At 43.8% G+C, this 20572-nt stretch overlaps 1 long non-coding RNA gene across 1 annotated transcript; it reads right to left on the bottom strand.

Annotated features, from left to right (window-relative positions):
- Window positions 1-211: 211 nt before the first annotated feature.
- LOC311437970 lies at window positions 212-20200 on the bottom strand. Its single transcript, XR_014693869.1, has 7 exons — window positions 20069-20200; window positions 12019-12120; window positions 11069-11233; window positions 7694-7857; window positions 3359-3469; window positions 1538-1694; window positions 212-518 (listed from the first exon to the last, which is right to left on the bottom strand). It is a non-coding gene; the product is annotated as an uncharacterized lncRNA (long non-coding RNA).
- Between the last annotated feature and the right edge of the window lie 372 nt (window positions 20201-20572).

The following is a 20572-nucleotide window of genomic DNA, read 5'->3' as shown; positions in this document are numbered from 1 at the left end:
ATGAGGAAATGAGCCAAATGTCCTTCACTTTGTGTGAAGTGTTGCACAGTAAAGGGGGGCAAGAGGGAAAGGACTTAAAAGCTGACCAATTGCATTTTGAGCAAAAAAATTCCACTTCAGAATACGTCCATTAAAGCTACACCTCAAACATACTGTTCAAAGAGAGAGCAGTGCTGTGAGTCAGCGTCACCACATCTCATGAAACAGCGCAGCATGGAAAAAACTCACAGCCCCCTGCTGCATGATCATCTCTGAGGTTACAGCAGTCTTACTCCAAGAGAGAAATAAGTAAGTCTGATCAGGGGGAGGCTATCAATGAAAGGTGATGCTAAGTAAGTCTCATTCCATCCCTGAAACGTGCCTTGCAAAACCTAGTGTTGCTCATACACAGCGGATTTACCTGTGCAGAAAGCAGTAGGATGCTGCTGCTTCTGCTCTTGACACCTCAGTACGATGCGCTGGAAGGCTTCATCCTGGCTGCCCAGTTCTGGTTTACCTTCTGCTGATGGAAGAACATCCTGCAAAACAATAGTACAGGCTCATTCTTCTCCCAGACCATGACAGGATTTTTGTTCTGTGACCATTTATGGTACTGGTGTATGAGACTTCTACCTTTACTCATTCCCAAACTGCAACAGGCACGTTTCCAGCAACTCATTTCTTCAGTTTACCTCTCCTGCATGCACAGCCACAAAAGCAAAGCCTGTGTGGTGAAGCAACGTGGTGTTAGGACACTAGCTGTATCCTGGGGAGCTCCAGGGGGTGGGATGTGTGTGGGGAGATTTAAAACAAAACAAACAAAAAGTAAATGTTCAGTCTTGCAGTTCCTGCTGGCAGAATAACCACACCATCTATCGGTACAAGTGAGCCGAAAATAATTGCTCTGAATTTCATCTTGATAAAATAAAGCATTTTTAGGTAAATAACTTTTGAGTAACTAAGTGTGTGGCTAATACACCAGTGGGTACCCCAGGAAAAGAGATAGCCATGAATTCTTTTTGTCATGTAGCACAGAGCAGTAATTTCGTACTTATTAGGTAAAGGACCCAAAAGAGAGGCATTAAAAAGTGCCATAAATTTGTCACTAATGGAATGAAAGAACTCCTGCAACACTAGAAAGGTTTTAGTCCCCCTCCACCTCCTCAGCTAGGGACTTTCTGACACTGGCTGCACCATGCCAGTTAGTTAGTAACTGTGGCTGTCTTTTTTTTTATTATTTTTTTTTAAATCTTTTCAACTCAAGGTGGGAGGCCCCAGAGCTCCTTATCTGGCTGTACCCTGCTGGGACTTTGGACCAGGCTGCCCGCTGGGTCTGGCGGGGTGGCCCTTAGCAAACCAGGGCAGCGCTGGGGCCTGTCTCATATTTGGACATCCGCTGCCATCTGGTGGTGGTTCAGCCCTTAAGCATCTCAGCTGCCCCAGCTAGCATGATTAACAGCAGTTTTACACCGTGACCAGCCTGAGACAGTGAAAACCACGCTTCTGCTTCATTCCCCTTCAACAACTCCAACAGACGTTTACAAGAGCAGTGATGTACCATGGCCGAAGAACTGCTGAGCGGCCCAGTGCTGCTGTGTTGTGATCACCTTGCTGCCATCACCGTTGCGTTCTGCTTCGTGTTCTGTTCCTCGATTTCATGAGCTAATTTGGTTCTTCTGCCATCTCAGCTCAGTATACATGATCCCAGAGTTGCCCTAGGAAAAAAAAAAGATTTTACAATATGAGTGTTACCATTAGTTGAGGATAAATATGTCCAGAGCCTTAAAGCTAAATCAGAAATATTGAAACAAAACAAAGCAACAACAAACAAACCCACCACTGTACTGAGGAAGGACGAGGCATGCGGATACATCATTCAGTGAGCTCTCAGCTGCAGAGCAAAGCTGAAGCTGCCATATGGCTCTGCTAGAGACTAAGGCCAGGGTCAAGGAGAAACGTAAGGAAGGTTACTTGCCTGTAACTAAGGTTTTTCCAGATACCTTGTGGACACACCTCATTTATCCTTTACCCTCACCCTGTTGTCTCTCATCCTACTGAACACTCATTGACATGCAGGATAAAAACGCACTTTTAAAAAACACTTTGGGGCTCCCCACCTGGAAGGGTAAGCAGCCATGCAGACACCTTGGCTTAGGGACTCCTCCTGTTACTGCTAATGTGACCACAAAGTACTTCAGGAGTCCCAGAATAAAACAAAAAGAGAAAGCTTGTAAGACTATATGAATTTAGAGGTTATAACATTTACACTTTGAGTCTCATTGTGCATGTTAACCAGTTGGAAACACCAAGGAAAAAAGCACAGAATAGCATTATCTATGTCAAAACTGGGCAGCCTTTGAGATAATGGCAAGGCCAGTGGTTGTTTTAGCACTTAAAATGAAAAGATTTGGAAAGTGGTGGCTGCTTCTCACCTCCAAAAGATATCAAAATTGGTACAATATGATACAAAACGAAAGATAAAAACATCCTGAAAAGCCTTAGAAGGGAAATTTAATGACCCTACAAGCACAATCCTAGAAAGGCCCCTTGATGAGAGCCCCTCTTGCCCCTGATTTCTCATATTTTAGCCTAGTGGGCAGAGGTAAATGTAAAAGGATATGAGCAGCTAGTCAGACAGAAAGCCTCTGACTGGCTGAGCAGAATCATAGAATCATTAAGGTTGAATAAGACCTCCAAGATCATCTGGTCCAACCATCCCCCTACCACCAATATCACCCACTAAACCATGTCCCTAAGCACAGTGTCCAACCTTTTTGGTACATATGTTGATATAAAGAAAACAAAGCAAACAAACAAAAAAAAAGAATAGAACAACTGCACTCCCATTTTCCCTCTGGTCATTATTTTCAATACATTAAAAAAAAAATCAAGCAAGCATGCAAAATAACCCATCCTTTCCACTTTCATCAGTGTGCTCACTGCTCACATAGTTTTTTCTGGAACTTGCTCTAGCACCAGCTTTATACACTGTTATAAAATTAATAGAGCTGCTTGCCACAGTTACACCACATGTAACTGGGCCGCCTCCTATCTTCATGCAAGTGCCTGTCTGCTGTTATTCCTGTTGCCTGTTTCCTAAGCACACAAGTGATTTGCTCATGCTGTACAGATGCTGACGTGGGGAATATAGGAGAGTGTTTCTGAGTACGTATGAGTGCAATTTGCACAGGCTTGTGTTGGTTGCTTTTATCTGTAGTTGAACAAGGAACCTGTGTCCTTTCACCCAACCTGACCAACAAATCTAATTAGAACACACGAGTATCTCAGATGGGATTTAAAACTTGAACAGTGCTGTGAGACAGTTTCAAAAGCCCAGGCTTCCCCAGTGTTGTCATTTATAAGCTGTTTCAATGCCTACCAGAGTACAGGGGTTTTTCTTTCTGCTCCAAAGATGCTCATGATGCTCATCTCTGACACATCACACAAGTGCTGGGGAGTCCAGGTCCTCTGGGGCACTGGTTCCTCAGCCCTGTTTAAAAAAGGAAAAAGCATTTAAAAATATGTTTAAGGACAGACTCTGCTTAGAAACCCTTAGAGGTTTCCTCTTATGGCAAAGCCTGGACTGAAATCTTCAGTTTGGAGGAACCTGAGGTTTCCCAACTGCCTCCTTTGCCAGGGACACTTTGGGCTGTTCTGCTTTTTCCCAACCACGAAGTCAACTGCCACACATGCCTGCAAAAGAGGAGCATGCCCCATTTCACAGCTGAGTTTCCCCTGACTGCTGCCCCTGCCAGAAAGAATATGTTGGCCCTGAGCTGCTTTTTCCCAGAGAGAAGCCACAGAACGGTGGGAAATGATGCTAGGGAGGCACAGCCTGCTGTAACACAGGTTGCCCCTGAGAAGCTGAGTGGGGCTGCAGGGCCTGCACACTTGGTGTGGGACTGATCTCTGCAGGCACGCAGGTGGCATCTTCTGCGTTTCCTGCTTTGTATTAGCAAGGACTTTGCCTGCCCACAGGGGCTGCAAATGCCCAGTGGGTTGCTGCTGGCCCATGGAGCAGCCTGGGCAGATGAGATGTATGGCCAGAGACGACGACCACTCCAAGCTGCCACGGCCCTGCAGCCCCACTCCCCATGTGCCTGCTGGTGGCACAGGCCTTCCCACAGAGTCCCCAGGCACCCCACCGGGACCCTGCTGGGAGCCACTATCCCCTCGTGCCGGTCCACACAGGCTTAGTCCCACTGGGTTAAGGTCCATTGGCTGAACCTCAGCGTGACTAAGCAAAGGGCTCTCCACACTTCCTCTGTCCCTGTTCTTGTACTGTGTGGAAAGCGGAGGCAGTGAGGCATAAATCACATAAATGACTGGTTGCTGGTCTTGCAATGTAGCCGCACACAGTCATGCTTGCAAAAAATACTTGCCTGCTCGTGCTCCCACATGCTCTCTTCACTGTCACCTTTACGTATGGTAAGAGCCAAACCAGCAACTACTCTGAGGCTTCCTCCGTGTGGGAAATCTTCCCTGCCAGCAGGAAAAGAGCCAGAACACATATTCCTTGAAATTGTATTTCCAAGGGATAAACAGCCCAGGGCTGGGCACTGGCATGGGACACAGTATGGGAACCAGCCTGGCAGAACAGCTCACTAAAGGAAAAGGGAAAAAGAAAACCATGCTGGGTGCCACACGCCCTTTACCAGGCCAGGCCACTCCCTTGGCATTTCTGCTTTCTGCGGAGACCCCACCAGTCCTGGCTTTGACAACAGTTCTGGCTCTGTTTCCCCTCTTCACCCAGCTCTAACCAGTCACTCCTACCGACGTCCCTGCTTGTCCCTACTGCAGCCCACAGCATACCAGTTTGCAGGCGTTCACCACCCAGCAACCCAGATGTGCTCTTCCTGTGTATTGGTGCAACTTTAACAGGGAGCTCCTGGGCCCAGGACAGCACACACCGAGCGTGCACCATCTCCAGGCTGGTGGCGTGGCACAGCCACTCGCTGCTCTTCCAGCTCCATTCTGTTCTCCTTTTACCCTCAGCCCTCCTGACTAGCCCTGGCTCCCTACGTGCCGAAGCAGGGCGAGAAGACTGACACAGTTTTTCCAGAGCCGCTGGCTAGTTCTGGGACCCGCAGCACAGGACTCCGCCAGCTCCTGCCCCGGCAGGCCGGCCAGGCAGCTGCAGCTGCTCCCCCGGAGACGGGGAGAACAATAAGAAATACCAGATCTGCCGCAGGAATGCGGGAGATACCGTGGCGGGGGGCCCTGGTGAGTCTGGTCAGGATTTGCTCACGGCTTGGACGTCAACCAGAGGTTGCCACTTGAGCAGCCCTGTCGTCAGGCTGGGGTGGCCTGGGGGATGCTCTGTGGGGCCCTCCCAGCCGTGGCCCCCGCTGGGCGCTGGACGCCAGATGGCAGCCGGACACCGCCGCACGGCCCTCCGCACAGGCAGGCTGAAAGCAGCTCACAAGAGCAGAGCGTCTCTTCTGCAGCCTTGTAATTAATCACATCTGCGGATCCTGTTTTGAAAGGCAGATTCGCACAGATGCGGTGCTATGCGAGTGCTTTACAGCTGAGCTGGTAGCATGCTTTGAGCTGCGTCACTTGTGTACGTGCAGCAAAACACTGCTAGTGCACCAAGAAAAACTCAGCCTTTCCTTGCAAGGAAAGCACACACAACACCAAAGCAAAACCCTTTCCTATGGTTCATATGACTTATTTCACTGAAAAAAAAGCAAGGAGAGCAAAAGGCAGGGAGATTATGAATGACAAGGCTGTCAGCTCACCCAGTCAGCTCACAGCTCGGTGGGCTTCCACCTAACTGCAAGGGCTGAGGAGCAGCAATGCATCTCACCCCTCACACACGCTGGGCACAGCAGTTATCTTGATTTATTCAGGTGACTGAAACCAAGGTCTTGCACCCACAGCTGCAAAGGTCCAACTTTACTTTGAGTCATATAGTTACTCTGTTGGGTAACATTTTCCCTCAACAACTTATGAACTTTAATCCAATTTTGAAATGTAGGGGAGGCTAAGTTGGATTACATTAGCTTAACTGCTCATGTCATAAACTTGAGAAGTGGGACTAGAGTTTTTTTTTTCTTTTTTTTTTTTTTTTTTTCCCAGAAACCTTTTGTTGGCCCCCAAATCCTTTTTTTTTTCTTTCTTTTTTTTTTTTTTTTTTTTTTTTCTTAGTTCAGACACCAAAAGGGGAGGAGGTTCAACTTCCAAAAATAAATCAAAGACACCATGATGCCTGCAGGGTATTTGTTTTTCCGTAGGAACGTGAACCTGGTGGTTTAGTTTAAGAGAGACTAAGCTAACTCTCACATTTTCTACATTCCTTGTTTTCCTGATATATCAAGATCGACAGGTTTGAACTGTTTTTTTAATGAAAACCTACTACTCCTGGGAGGGTTTCCTGTTTTAGAAAGATGATATTTCAGAGCTACAAAATTCCAAGCAATCTGACTTGCTATCACCTTCGTCAGGTCCCTTAACCTCCTTATGCCTCAGTTTCCCACTGACGAAATGTGACTGATACTTGTCCACAAAAAAAGCACAGAGACTAATAAGTGTCTGCAAAATACTCAGCTATTCCTAAAAAGAGAGCTCTTTAAGCAATACCACGGTAAGCTGAAACTGTGTCCGCAATGTGCAGATCAGAGTTTGCTGTCTGAGGCCTCAGGAAGGGCCATTCCGACCAGGGCAACCCCTGCACGACCAGAACTTTCTGGCATGACCAGAAATTTGTATCATGGCCAGCCACTTGCAAATAAACCTTCAGCTCCTCCACTTTCAATGCCTAATCCCTGGTGGGCTGAAAACCTCTTGTGATCTTGGGTAACAACCACAAATTGAAGCAGCCCTTGAATTTCTAATTAACAAGGGCTAAATCGCCACGTAGCTAGCCCCAAAGTGTCATGAAAACTCATGGCAATAGTCATAAAGTTATGCCACACTCCAGCCAAGCCCTCTTTCATCATCTCTAATTCAGGCTGCTGACTCAATCCTAGGTAAGTTTTCCCCTCCCTTTTGCACTTGGAGACCAGGAATATCCTGGTAAACCTAAAAGGACTGACCTTGACGCTGTCTCTCCAGACAGTTTTCAGAGCTTAAGCTCTGCAAAACAAAGCATTAAGTTTTGCAGGGGGGTGCAATTCGCTTGCTGAATGCTAGAGTATTTCTGTTAAACATGAAGTGCAACAGGAGTCCCTGAATATGTTTTCAGTCTTGGAAACTGATCTTCAGCTCTCACTTTTGTAAATTCTCCAATACACAAGGTTATTTTCACTGTTTTTTCTTGTCTGTTGCAGATAATTTAGGATTTTCCAACTGTTCTAACAATTTAGAAGTTCTTCTATGTAAAAACACTTTCTTGTATTACAAAAGTTCCTCTGGATTGTAAAATGCATTACAAAGGGGAGGGAGTTAGTCCGTCATACATTGCTTGGGCTGTTCTCTTGGCAGAAAATAACCACTGGCAGCTTTGTAAGACATGGAAAAAAGACTTATCTCCCAGATAGTGGAAACACAGTCAAAGCTGCCTTAGCTGGGCAAATAGGGTTTTTCAGCCCTATTCCCTGCAGGTGCAGGTCTGCTGACGTCAATGCTGTCATTATTGCAGGGCTCACAGCCCTTGAAATGTTTTATCTGCAAGCCGTTGTCCAGCCCACAACATAGAAAAGCTCCTCAAATACTTCTGATAGGGATGGCTGGGACAGAGAACATCACGTGCCCTTGATGCCTCCCCACTCACCTGCTCCAACTCTGTAGCCAAATGTTTTGGGGAATCTCTGAAATATGCACTTTGAGAATCCGGTTGCTTTCCTGTTTGACTCAGAAATCTTCCTGGAACGTTGCTGCTTCCTGTCTGAATTCCTTTTCTGAAATCAGGTTTTCTTCCTTCTATGCCAAAGCAGCCTACAACAAAGAGGAAAAGACAGCAAAGTTCAGGAAAGCACTCTTCTGATAATGCAAATACTCACAGGTGCAACCTGCATGAATGCTCAGGATTACATAGTCATTAGGAAACCGGGAAAGCCACTAATGAATTTCAAAGCTAGACTCTTGCACAGTATTTCTATCTGGCTATTGTTTTTTGGGAGACTTGAAGATTCCTGTTATGAGGCAATGTTTCTTGTTAATTTCTTACCCTTTTCCATGCATCAGTGTTATTTTTTTCTCATCTATGTATGTTTTTAGAAAACAAAGCATCGCTCTTATCCCTTTTCAGGTATAGGAAGCACTTCATAACCTGTTCACTAAGCACTGCTCAAGGGCAGTTTTTTTTTTTTTTTTTTTTTTGGGGGGGGGAGTGGGGGGGGCAGGTGGGGGAGGGCAAGGAGGGAAACGAAACTGAGACATAACAAGTTGTTGGAAGAGCTGGAACAGAGCCAGCAGCTCTGCTGACCAGCCCTGCAGTGGTACATGCTAGTGGCAGGATGGCACATCGCTGCCCAGAGAGCTGCCGACAAGCTGCTTCACCTTCTGGTGCAACAGAGCAGAGCTGCATGGGGACTCGTGTTCTGTTTTTCTGTGCTCTGCAATGCAGACATCCCCTGGGGTCCTGAAGTCGCAAGATGAAAAACTCATCCTTCCTTTTGGCCCAGATCCTGAACAGACATATGCACATGCTTAATGCTGACCATGTGAGTAGCAACGCTGATCTCTGTGGAGCAATCCACACGCTTGATTTGAGAGCTGGGGAGAGAAGGACACTTGGTTCTTCAGTTGCCTGTTTTACATACCACTGGTAGAGATCCCACCCAAGAGAGAGCTGTGCAGCAGGATGGCGCTGAGCTACATACATGTAGCTATTTTTATTTCCATCACTTGTGGCCTTGCTGAGACCTGCTACGAATTATCTGGGATATTACACCCCAGACAAGTCGAAACAACAGGTCTTGCTGCAGACTGTCTGTGTTTAGTGAGATGATTTAGTTACTGCATTCCCCCCACCCCGTCTTCTTCCTTATTCCCATTAGTGACACGTTGGCTGCAGAGAAAAGTTATTCATGCTCTAGAAATGTAATATTTACTCAAAACAATTTTTATTTGGCTTGGCTTCTTCCCAGTGCCATAAAGTGATAGCCAACCCCAAGTGCTTACATAGACAACATGTGCATCTGAGTCATATTTATGATCCTAGTTATAAAAAGCACACAATCTTGTTGTTTGGTGCAATGGGATGGGACTGAAGGCATCAGCACGTCTTGAGCATAGCCTGTCTCTGGAATCTGCAGAAATTTGCCATGCTCCAAATATAGAACTTGTGGGTGGAAGCTCAGACAGGAGCCAACTTTTTATACCATTACATCACAGGAATTGAGGGCTTCATGCCAAAGGATCCAAGGAAATTAATAAAGAGCAGAGGCTGTCCAGCTGTTTGAATTTAAAGTCACGGCAGAGAGGTAATTATTAATAAAAGTGGCTTCATTCAGAGCATGGTAATCTCATTGCTTAAATTGAACATATCCCCTCTTCACTGCAGCTTACCATTCTGTTGGAACTTGTAAAGATAATAGTTAGGAATTAACATCTGTAAGAGATAGGCCCAGCAAAGCTGAGATCATTTTAGATAGAGGACACGCTTCAGTTATAACTTTCCAGCTAAGTAATGCTCAGAGAGTATATGTATTTGCCAGTGGCATCACTGCTCCCCTGGCTGGAGGAGGTGGCTGGAACGTGGCATGCCTTTTTCCAGTTAAAACACACAAGGTCTTAAATGGACAGTGATCAAAGCTGTATCCAGCTAATTTGAAGAGTAATTCAATTTGTTTGACCTCCGTGTGCTGGGGCAGCCAGCATAAGCTCAAATGTTGCAGCCTCCGAGGAGCTAGGAGCTGACGGTAAGCACCAGGGCCTGTTACCAAGAGGCAGGGGGTGCCCTGACCGACCTTGCAGCCTGTCTGGGAGGTGCTGTGCATGCCTGCAGCCCCAGACCTGACACAGCACAGCTGGGGGTTGGGTCAGCGCAGTGCTGATAATGGTAGAGGGCCACCACCTGTGCATGTAGAGGCTGCACCTACACAATGCAGACTACAGGTCTGCTAAATGCTGCTTCCTGCACTTCAAAACGTAGTGCGCACAATAGACACTTTCCCTGCTCGTTTAGTCCCCCAAAGCAAAACCTGGGCCTTCACATGGAAAAGGATCATGGGGTCTAGGTGCTGCAACTGTGTGCCAATGGCTGAACTCAGCAGGCTTGTCACAAAACACATAGCCAGGAGAATACAGCAGAGTTTTCAGAAGAGGGGCTCCCCTGGTGTTTAAATCACAGAAATGTTGGTATGCAGCTTCAAAAATTTCCAGTTCATGCTCTGTTCGATGGTACACAAGGGCTATGAGCAATTAAAAAATTAGCTCTGAATTCTCTGGGAAGTTCCTTATTCCTGTTTTGAAGATAAACAAGCTGAGGTGGGAAATAACTAAAAGTTTCTTCACAGAACTGCTAGCATCAGCAAATAAAACAACAGAATCCCTGAAGAGACGATCCTGTACCCACAGATACCATATGGTGCTTGCATATGCATTTTCTGCAGCAGCACATACCAAACAGTCTTGCACGCCCATGCCTCAGTGGGGGCAATCGTGGCAAAGACCAGGACATGCAGCTACCAATACCTCTGTTTCAAAGCACCTACACAAATATGGCATCCTTCTCTCCAGGGAAGCAGATAAAAAAAAATATATTAAAAATAAATCACTTTAACCAGGTGGCTGCAGGGCCACGATTTCCATAATGTGAAGAAGACATTTACTGTTGGGGAAAGGCAAGTGATAAATAGAAGAAATCAAGTCATTCTCCATTTTTTAAATGTGGTATTTCCACCTACAACACAAGCATATACATGTAGGAATTATTAGGAGACTTGAAGTTGCTCTGGATTCAGCGGGCTCTGTTACTAGATAAACTAGAACCATTCACTCATGCCAGAGAACCTACTAAGATACCCTGGCTCTGTTCAAGGTTTCCAAGCACTATATTTTTTTCCTAGTATGTAGCTAATAACCGTAGTCACTGCATTTTATTTCTTGTGAATAATTGTGAACATCCAAAGATCAAAAACCTCAGGCTTACTGAACATCCCATTTATAATTAGGAGATGCCTGCCCGTGATGCATGACTCACAGAGGTAAGCTGAAGCACTGCAGTGGGTGAGGAGAGCTTTTGTCCTCTACTTGCTATACCACTGGAGGAATCTTACTGGGAACCTGGAGCTGGACTGGCTTTTTGGGACTGGCTCATCCATGTAGTTGCAGATGAGAGCCTCTGACATGGCTCTGATACTTTTCTCTGAAAAAAAAAAAAAAAAAAAAAAAAAAAAAAAAAAAAAAGCATGAGGAGACACAGAGAAGGGACAATGCAGGGTTTCCCGTAACTGCTAAAAATACCTACAACATGGGACTTAAAAAGAGGAACAGATTTTGATAATTGGGTACCGTGAAGGGGAATTTATTTTAAAAGCCAATTATTAGGGACATCCCCTAAAATTACCACCAGATATTTTCCATTGTGTGATCTGCAGAACCTGAAACACTCTAGTGCTTTAAAATGTTAAGTAAAAGAGGAAAGACTCACAGAATCACAGAATTGTCTAGGTTGGAAGAGACCTCAAGATCATCAAGTCTAACCTTTGACCTAAGACTAACAAGCCCTCCACTAAACCTTATCACCAAGCTCTACATCTAAACGTCTTTTAAAGACCTCCAGGGATTTTGACTCCTCCACTTCCCTGGGCAGCCCATTCCAATGCCTCACAACCCTTTCAGTAAATAAGTTCTTCCTAATATCCAGCCTAAAACACCCCTGGCACAACTTTAGCCCATTCCCCATCATCCTGTCACCAGGCACATGGGAGAACAGACCATGTGCAAGGACTCCTTATTTCCTACTTTGAATCTCCAACGTATGTTTAAGGAGTAAAGTTATCATTTTACCTGCAGTCTCATACTGTCACTTCACAGCTTTTCAGTGAATCTTGCACTAAAGAGAGTCTGTAACCACATGCCACTGCCCCTCTGATAAATGAACAGAAGGCAGAAGAAAAAAAGTCAGTAAAATGAACAGACTTAGCATACCATCAGAAGCTGGAAAATGCCTTCCTGTCAGGTAGTGGATACTGATCATCGTCAGCTCTTCCTTTCAGATACTGCAGGATACCAACCTCGCTTCCAGGAGTGCTGCATTAGACAAATAATTATAATAAGCAAGCGGGTCTATGGAAATAGATGAAACAGTTCAGGAGAACTGACTGCAATTATAACCAGTCTAACCCATGGCTAATCTCCAACTCTCTTCCCACTGAAGTCAGCAGCAATCCCTCCCCACCACATCTAGAGTCATTAGAAATGCAGCAAGCATTTCAAAATTTGGAGACCTTGCCCATTCTTAGATCTGGGCAAGAGTCAGATTTCCAAAATACTATTTATGCTGCACAGAAACTTCCTTCCCAGAAGTCCCTTTGCTTCCAGCAGACAAACCCTTGTTTCACTACTAGTTCTGGACACAGCCAACCGTCATCCTATTTAAAAGTTATTCCTTTGGCCGTCATCTTCCAGCAATGACAATAAATACGTTTGATCAGATAATTTACCTTCTCTAATCATGACATTTACCTTCTCTTCTGAGATCACAAAGAGAACAGCTAGACTAAGAACCTGCTTTTTCTTCTGATATTTTTTGTAGCTTGTAAAACCAACTCAAACTAGTAGCACAGAAATTGATGCAAACATATAAAACATGGAAACTAGTTTTATGAGAAGATGGATTTGTGGCTTCTTGTTTTGACTTTTTTCCATGAGATTCTTAAAAGTCTCAAACCCTGAAATTAAGGAACCTCGGTGGTGCCTTATTTCCCAGCAGTTTCTTTAAAATATGAGTCATTTGGAAAGCATGGAAAGTATTAGAGTCATTGCTTTGATGTCTTTAATAGAAATTTGGGATGGATTTGAAAGAAATGAGGAAAGTGCTGTTATTTCCTTTTGGAATGGCAGACTGACATGACTGGTGCTGTTACACAACTGAACAACCAAACGGCAGTGTGCACGCTAACCCAGCAGCGGGCCGAGATCTTGTCCTCCTAATCAAGTTTATAGTTGGATGCTAATGGGCTCAGCAAACAAACACTCGTGTTTATTATAGCAGAATGAACAGAATGTACTACAGAGAATATGACTCACTTTTCCATAGGACGCCTGTCTATTCTCTCATTTTGAATAATGAAATATTGCACCTCTCACTTGTGTTTTGTTGTAGAAAGTTTTAATGAGTTCATCCCAATGAACTGTAGCCCTGCCACATAAAAACTGATTGATTTGCCTCGTGAAAATAAGTGTGCTTTTTGATAGGACACTCTGCACTAGGCCCTCCTAAGTCAGCCTGAGAGGCTAGACTCTCTCACAGGTGTTTTTAGTCTTGAGTGCTTTTTGAAAATGAAAATATGCAGTCAGCTTCAGCAGTATGTTGGCTATTTTCCCGTGGGTGACATACTGTCCTTCTGCATCCAAAGTACCCGTTCTCCTTAGTATGGTGTTTGTCTTATAAACTGGGGCTTTAAAACCATTATTTTCTGTAGAAAAAAAGTTTGTTTTAAAGCAGAATTTGTGAAAGAAGCATTTAAGAAATGCTCGCATTTTTATTTCAAAACATGCAAAAAAAAAAAAAAAAGAAAAAATTGCCTATTAACTCACAGGAAATTCTGAATAAAGCTTGCTTGCGAAAAGTAGGTGTCCTTATAAGACCCTCCTGAAAGAAATTCAAATGAAGGGCAGGGGAGGGAAAGAGATTTTAAGTAAACAAATGAGAAGAGCCAGGGAAAACAAGAGCAATGAGCAGAGTCTCAGGTGGCTGACTTGGCAGAGCGGGGCGTGAAGGAAGGAAGAGGCTGTGGGACAATGAACCGCTTGTGTTTACAGTAGTCAAGGAGTCTCGAGAGTTTGTGACTTTAACCACAAATTGCTTAACAATACTGTATGCTCCTTTTCTTTCACATCCAGCCCCAGTTATGCGCGCAAATTCCCTTTTGAACAAAGAGGGTGGCCACAGGTGCATGGGTGTTATTAAGGATGGTGCTGGTGGAGAGAGGAGGGCCTGCGGGGGATGTTTCACTGCCTCTTGAAGTTACAGGAGGCATGATGAGAAAAGATGGCTCCTGATCCAGACCTTGGCCCTTGAAGCCTTGTTAAGGATGATATTCCTTAACATATTCCTTAAAATATTTTTCTGAAGACAGTGAAGGCCTTCAAGTGCCAGAAGAGTATGACGAGAAATGGTGGATCTGTCACTTCCCAGAAATGGATGCAGGAGAGCAGAGGATCCATGAGCAAAGAGGCAGATGTAAACTGGCACTTTAGAGATCGACTTGTCTCTGTGGCTGTTTACCAAGCATAGGTAGTTACTGCTAAAATGAATTTGACTCATGTTTGCAGAGAAGATTAACCTTGGCTGAGACTATGCAAGCTAGAAAAAACACTTCAAGTCAAGAAATTAAATATTCCACAATTTAAAAGATTTCTCAGGTTATGTCTCATCCCTGTAGGAATTCTTAGCATCAATCTGAAAATGCGTAATTTCTAAGTTATTTAAGTGCCCTCTTGCAGCCTGAAATGTTAGCTGTAATAGTGAATAATGGAGAAACTAAATGAATGACAGAAAAGCAAGCCCTAAAATAGTTTCCATTAACACCAGGAAGGTTGGGGGGTACTTATTCTGTGGTTTTCTGTGCTCAGTAGCAGTATGTCATCATAGAGAGCGTACATTTAACGGATGAACAATGCTGTGCATGGTATCATTTCCCAAGGGCTAACTGTGCAACAGTTTCTCCAAACTGCTGAATTTCACTGGTGGTGCAGTTCATAAAAACATATCTTAATACAGCTGGGAATTTAAAAGCTCTGCAAAAGCTTGTGATGCCAAGGATCTTCCTTTGGAGGCACACCTAAATTTCTAGTGCTTTGGAAGCTGGCCTTTTCCAAAAACCTTTCTATAGATGCTAAAGCAAGGACAAATCTGGCTGCAGTCCATTCTCCATAAGTGAATATATCTTAAAGAGCCATTCCCCTCTCTTACTTTAAAACCTCTAATTCTTCACATGTTTCTGTTTATAAAAAAAAAAAAAAAAAAAAAGAAACAACAACAACAAACACACAAAAAAGAACCAACCCTTGTGCCTATGTCAGTGTCTTAGCTGTACAAATTTAAACATTCCATTGTAAGCTAAGATTATCTTGCCTCTTGCCCACTGAGACATGTGGGTTTGGCTTTATAAGACTCCATAACTAGCCTGCTTGAACCCTGTCCAGTAAGTTTTCATCTAAATTGATTAGGACTTGGAACATATTTTCTTGGACAAATTGTGTTCTAATGAATAGAACACTCCCTCACAGCTGTCCTGCCAGAAAGCCAAGATTTTTTCTGTCTAGAAATCATCCCAAAGTGACCCTTAGATAAAGTTCAGAATCCATTTTCATTTTTTAATTAAGAAAAGGTTTGCTTAATTCCATTCCATACATTTCAGTGCTAGGCAGCTGACACATGATTCCCCCTAAACATTTTATTTTAAAGAATTTGGTTATGATGTCAGATCTGCCCAGACAATGCATTTCTAAACACGCTGTTTATATTAAGTGCAGAGCATAAAGATGGCTTCAACAGAGGAAGAAGTCTCTGTAGATGGCACATAGAGCAAACTCAAGGTTGACTCTGTTCTCTACACTGTAAATTTATATAGTACCAAAAAAACCCAGGGGCATACTAAAGCCTCACAAAGGCACAAGGGATTTCCACAGTGCCTTTCCCAGGGACACAGCTCCCCAGTAGGCCTATCCTCCCACCCAGTAACTAACTGCATAAACTTGCCTTTAAGTCCAAGTGTGGACTTGTTGGGAAATCCTTTCATTAATTAACAATGGCCAAATGAAGAGGGCATTTCTCCTCAAAAAGGAGCCCTGGCCACTTATACAATTTCAAAGGGAAGAGCTTTCACTAGGATGAATCCATCCTTTCTTTTTAGCATTTTGCTCCATAGTTCTTCTCTCAGATGCCCCAGCTTGAAACCTCGTTAAGTGTCTGCTTTATGATCAGCCCATCTGGAGTTTTTCTTCTATCACCATTCCCATGGTTCACTAGGAGGATTTCATTCAATCCAGAATACCCAGTGGACATCCATGATTACATCATTTTGCTTATCTTTTAGCAAGAGTATTTCTAGGAACCAGAAGTACATTTTGAGGCAAGCTCGGATCCTTTCTAGTCTTGCAAAAGATGAATCTGACCCGTTCACATTGTGTGGCAACAACACACCTTCAAGATGGGTTCAGGATTTTGCTGACACGTGGTACTCAGAAATTACAATTCATTTACAGGAATTCAAAGGAACAGGTCTTTCAAGGAATATCAATTCTCAACTCTTTAAACATCACCTGTATCTTTAGTTATAGAGGAAACCAAGGCAAAGTCACTTATATGCTAATCTTGAATTGAATGTGACTCCTTCAACTAATAATTATACTTACAGAAGAAATAGGTAAATAATGACCAGTTGATTGGCTACAAAAGTATGTGGTATTGCTTATGGAAAACCTAATCACTAAAAAGTTCTCACAAGCAGGTTCAGATGAAAAAAATATCATATACTTTGCATATAGGCCTTGACACTTTTGCATGTGGACTAAGATAACTGGCTATGTTTGAAGCCATTGCTTTGAACCCTTGTTTCTTTTCTGTGTTCTCTTAAACTGTCTCAATGTAACCTAACTGTAATGACAGGGAATGAACAGGAACAAGAGTTGCTAACGCTTTGTTTCACTGTACTCTGCAGCCTGCTATTGTCTGCAAATGTGGTTACAATGAACAGATTATACAACATTAAACCCTTCTGAAAGCATACACAGAAACCGTGATATAATCATGCTTGGAGCAGTTATCTTTAAACACAAGCATGAATTCAGCACCCAGTGGAGAGCGGCGAGCAAAGTTATGGGCCCAAGGCAAAACAATGACCAACTGCCAAGAAACATCCTCATTAGTCTTTGTTTGAATTTGTATTTTTAAAGTCATTGTGCAGTTCAATTAAGTTTGTAACACACAGATGAGAAAGTGGAAAAAAAATGTGAAGACATAGGGAGATGAAATGCTAAAGCACTGAAAGATGTCACCTCCTCTGTGAAATGCTTACATTGTGAAATAAAAAGAGAAGAAAGAACAAGTCATTTCAGGATACGTCTGGAATGAGAGATAAGAACAGAAGATTACAATCTTCTGGTAGACTTCCACAAAATCTCTTCATTTGCATTCTGCATCGTGCGGTCTGATTCTGAATACATATCATCAGGGCACTAAAGGGAGAATAGACAAGATGATGAGCCGCAGTCTAAGAAATAGTAGAGATTCAGGACATGGTGGCACTTTCAAGACTAAAGCCTGGTCCGCACGTTCCGTGTAGATGCTAGCAATATTAACTGATGAGCTCAAGTTCTGATTAAGTCTATGTCATCAAAGAATGATTAACTCAGAGATCAAGGATGTAAATGGGATAAGAAAGCAGAAAAGAGAAAGAGAGAGCAGAACTCCAATCAACCCGCGTGACCATCCCTGGTGGTCCCTGTGTGCTACCAAGTTGATCACAGGCTTTAAGCATTTCTGGTTGTACTCCAGCCTGTTATACACACTCATCTCCTCTCTCTGTTTATCTGTTTTGCAGTGCTGGATGTGTGAGTAGTTTTGTGAAATTATATAAGGCTTTTAAGCAGAGACAGCCAAAACTGTTTAGAGAGACACAGGCAAACTATTTCTTGAACCGAAGAGGAGATTTCGGGCCAGATCCCAGATATCACGTCCAGGTTAAGTTCCCCTTGCACCATTCCAGAAGAAGAGAGGACTTCAAGCTGTCCCTGGAAGCAGCTGGGAATTTCCTTCTCCCGGAGGGAGCCACAAGTGGTGTCAGGCCAGATGAAGCCAGATTCATGCTGTCCACTCTCTGCCAACAGTAGGTGCTCCCCAGCCGTCCAGACACAGGGACAACTGGCATTCAGTGCTGCAGTCCTGTGGGGAGAAGCCCAGCCAGCTGAAGCTGCAGAAATCACATGAGCATTTCCTGTCCTTGCTTCACATAAAGGCCATGATGGAGAGGCAGCTTTTGCTTCTTGTTTCCAGCTGCTTTGGCAGGTATCAAAACCAGAGAAAGAAGCGAGTTACTACGAGGTGGCCTGCCCCTCATCTTTGCAGGAACCAGAGGATTTTGCCCTAGCTTGTGCTCTTTTGCACACAAGGCTGCCCTCATCCTGCTGCAAAGCTCAAAGGCTGGCATGCAGCAGTCCCCCTTCGTGCACGAGCAGACAGGTAAAAGGCGAGTCTCTGACAGCAAGACCAGACATTTCATCACCTTTAGCTCTTAAAATACCTAGTAACTAATCAGCACCCATTTCACAGAAGTCACGTGGGTAGCCATCATCCTGGAGCAGCCCTGGCTCAGCAGTCTACTTGCACGTTGAATTTCCACTGTGCTTAAAAGACAGTTTTGCCTAGTCTCCACAGGTAAAAAAAGTAAAGAAAAAAAGAAGTGCTGAACTACAAATACAAGCTCTTGGTTGTAAGTATTTTTCAGGATCTATCCTTGTTGTAGGACTGCAGATTTGTGTTCTCTATAGTTAAATCGAGGGACAGAAAGGTTACAGAAAAGGCACATTTGATCTCTCTGTAGCTAGTGTATAGCACCAAAGGGAATGAGCCAAAATATCAATGCTACAGAAGCAAAACAGAGAACTGAAGAGAGATGGCAATGGAATAGAAAGCTCAGAATTATGGACACAAACTAATGAACCAGCAGCACTGGACACAGGAATAACCTGTCAAAGCTTCATCTCTTGCAAGGGACAAAGTAAAAAATCACAATTTCTGATGCTCTTGATGGAAACAGAGTTATGCAAGACTGATACTGTTCACACTGATTTAATTAAGGCTCTGTCAGCACTGTCAAGCCTAATTGGCCTGGTATTTCACATTTATAGAAGTCAGCTATAAAAACGTGCTCTGCACTAAAAATCAGCATTCTATAAATGGTCCCAGTCCTAGAAGGGTCATCTTTTTGGCACAGCAGGCTCTTGAGAGCATCCCACTTATGTGCTAAGATATCTCTAACTGAAAAGATTACAAGCTCATATCGCATTCCTTGCCCACACAGTCCTCTCCTCACAGTTTGTGGGAATCTGGGGTGTCCAAAGAATGCAGAGTCAAGCTTTCTGGCAGCATCCCACCAAGGAAATAATTTCAGAGAATTAGTCCCCAATTTTGACACTTCTTGTCATGTTAGATTCAAATCTCTGCTTTTGCAGAGCTGCGATGAGTGTGGAAAGGCAAGGACTAGACAATGGACTTGCACCACTTGTGAACATTTTGGTTTCTGGGCTGGTTAGTGACAGAAGCAGTTCTCTATGTAGGGAAACCAGCTCATCTGGATGTCAGCAGCAGCCTATGGGTAAGTACAGCACAAACCTCAGCTACTGTCATGTACAGTCTTGTCCTGCAGGACCACAGCAGCTCCAACACTGATGCCAGCAGTTATGGGATATGCTCTTCTTCTTGCCTTAATGGGCAGCAAGTATACACCAGCCTGGAGTCACCAGGGAAATTGGTTAGGTCTCTAGTGGGCTGCCTCAGGGAATACTATAGATATGATTTAAATAGAGGCTGCAAAATGAAGATCAATGAGAACAAACAACCAACACTCCCAGAAAATCCCATGTTCTGTAATTGTTATTGCTTCATGAGTGACAGGAAAGAGCTGTGTTTTAAAATAGAAGTTCACTTAATTGAATTTCCCTTTAAGGCACAGAAAATAAGCTTCCATGAAGCAGTATCAATTGTTCAACAATAACACGCTCTCCTGACTGAAAACTGAGCTAGGAATTTGTATTGTGTTTTCAGAAAACATAATTTCTAGCCCAGTTTCCTCCTCCTCCTTCAGATAACCAGGCAGATTCCACCTCAGTGATCACTGAATTAGACTATGCGGGTTGGTCAATGTGTAACTGATGCCCCAGCTTCTCCATGACCCTATTTAATGCAGGCTGGTGGATCTATTACAGAGCTTTAGATGCACAAAGTGATTAAAGGAACTGGTTGCTTAAATACCTTTGTAGATATGGTCATTCTCTGTCCTGGGATCTGAGGTTCAAAATTCTGTCAGCCTAGGTGAGGTGAGCTGCACACAGGACTCACATCCTTGTCATTCCTGGGTTACAGGGCATGCAGAAATATGAATCTCAGAACACTAAAAAAAGGGAAAGAAAGGAACAAAAAACACAGAACAATGACAGGCCATACCTCTTTCTGATAATAAGAAAAGTGTTAAGAACCAACAGCCGTATATTTACACGTGAAATATTATTTTTCTGAAAGCTTGTCATAAATGTGGCTCACACTGCAGGGATGGTCACGATTTCCAAGTTTGCACAGCAGGAAGAATATGTCCTAGGGAATAAGGTCAAAATATTAGTATTAAGCTGAGCCAGTATGGGCCAAATTAATGAAGTTACTACTCCATCATGGACTTCCATATGTGAAATCTGAGAAAGGGGTTGTATCAACAGCACATCAATCCATGGCACTGGTCAGAGAAGGAAAAACTAAACTTCA

This window comes from Aythya ferina, assembly GCF_964211825.1.
Source record: "Aythya ferina genome assembly, chromosome: 5".
NCBI classification, from domain to species: domain Eukaryota; kingdom Metazoa; phylum Chordata; class Aves; order Anseriformes; family Anatidae; genus Aythya; species Aythya ferina.
This window is presented reverse-complemented; position numbering and strand designations above follow the sequence as displayed.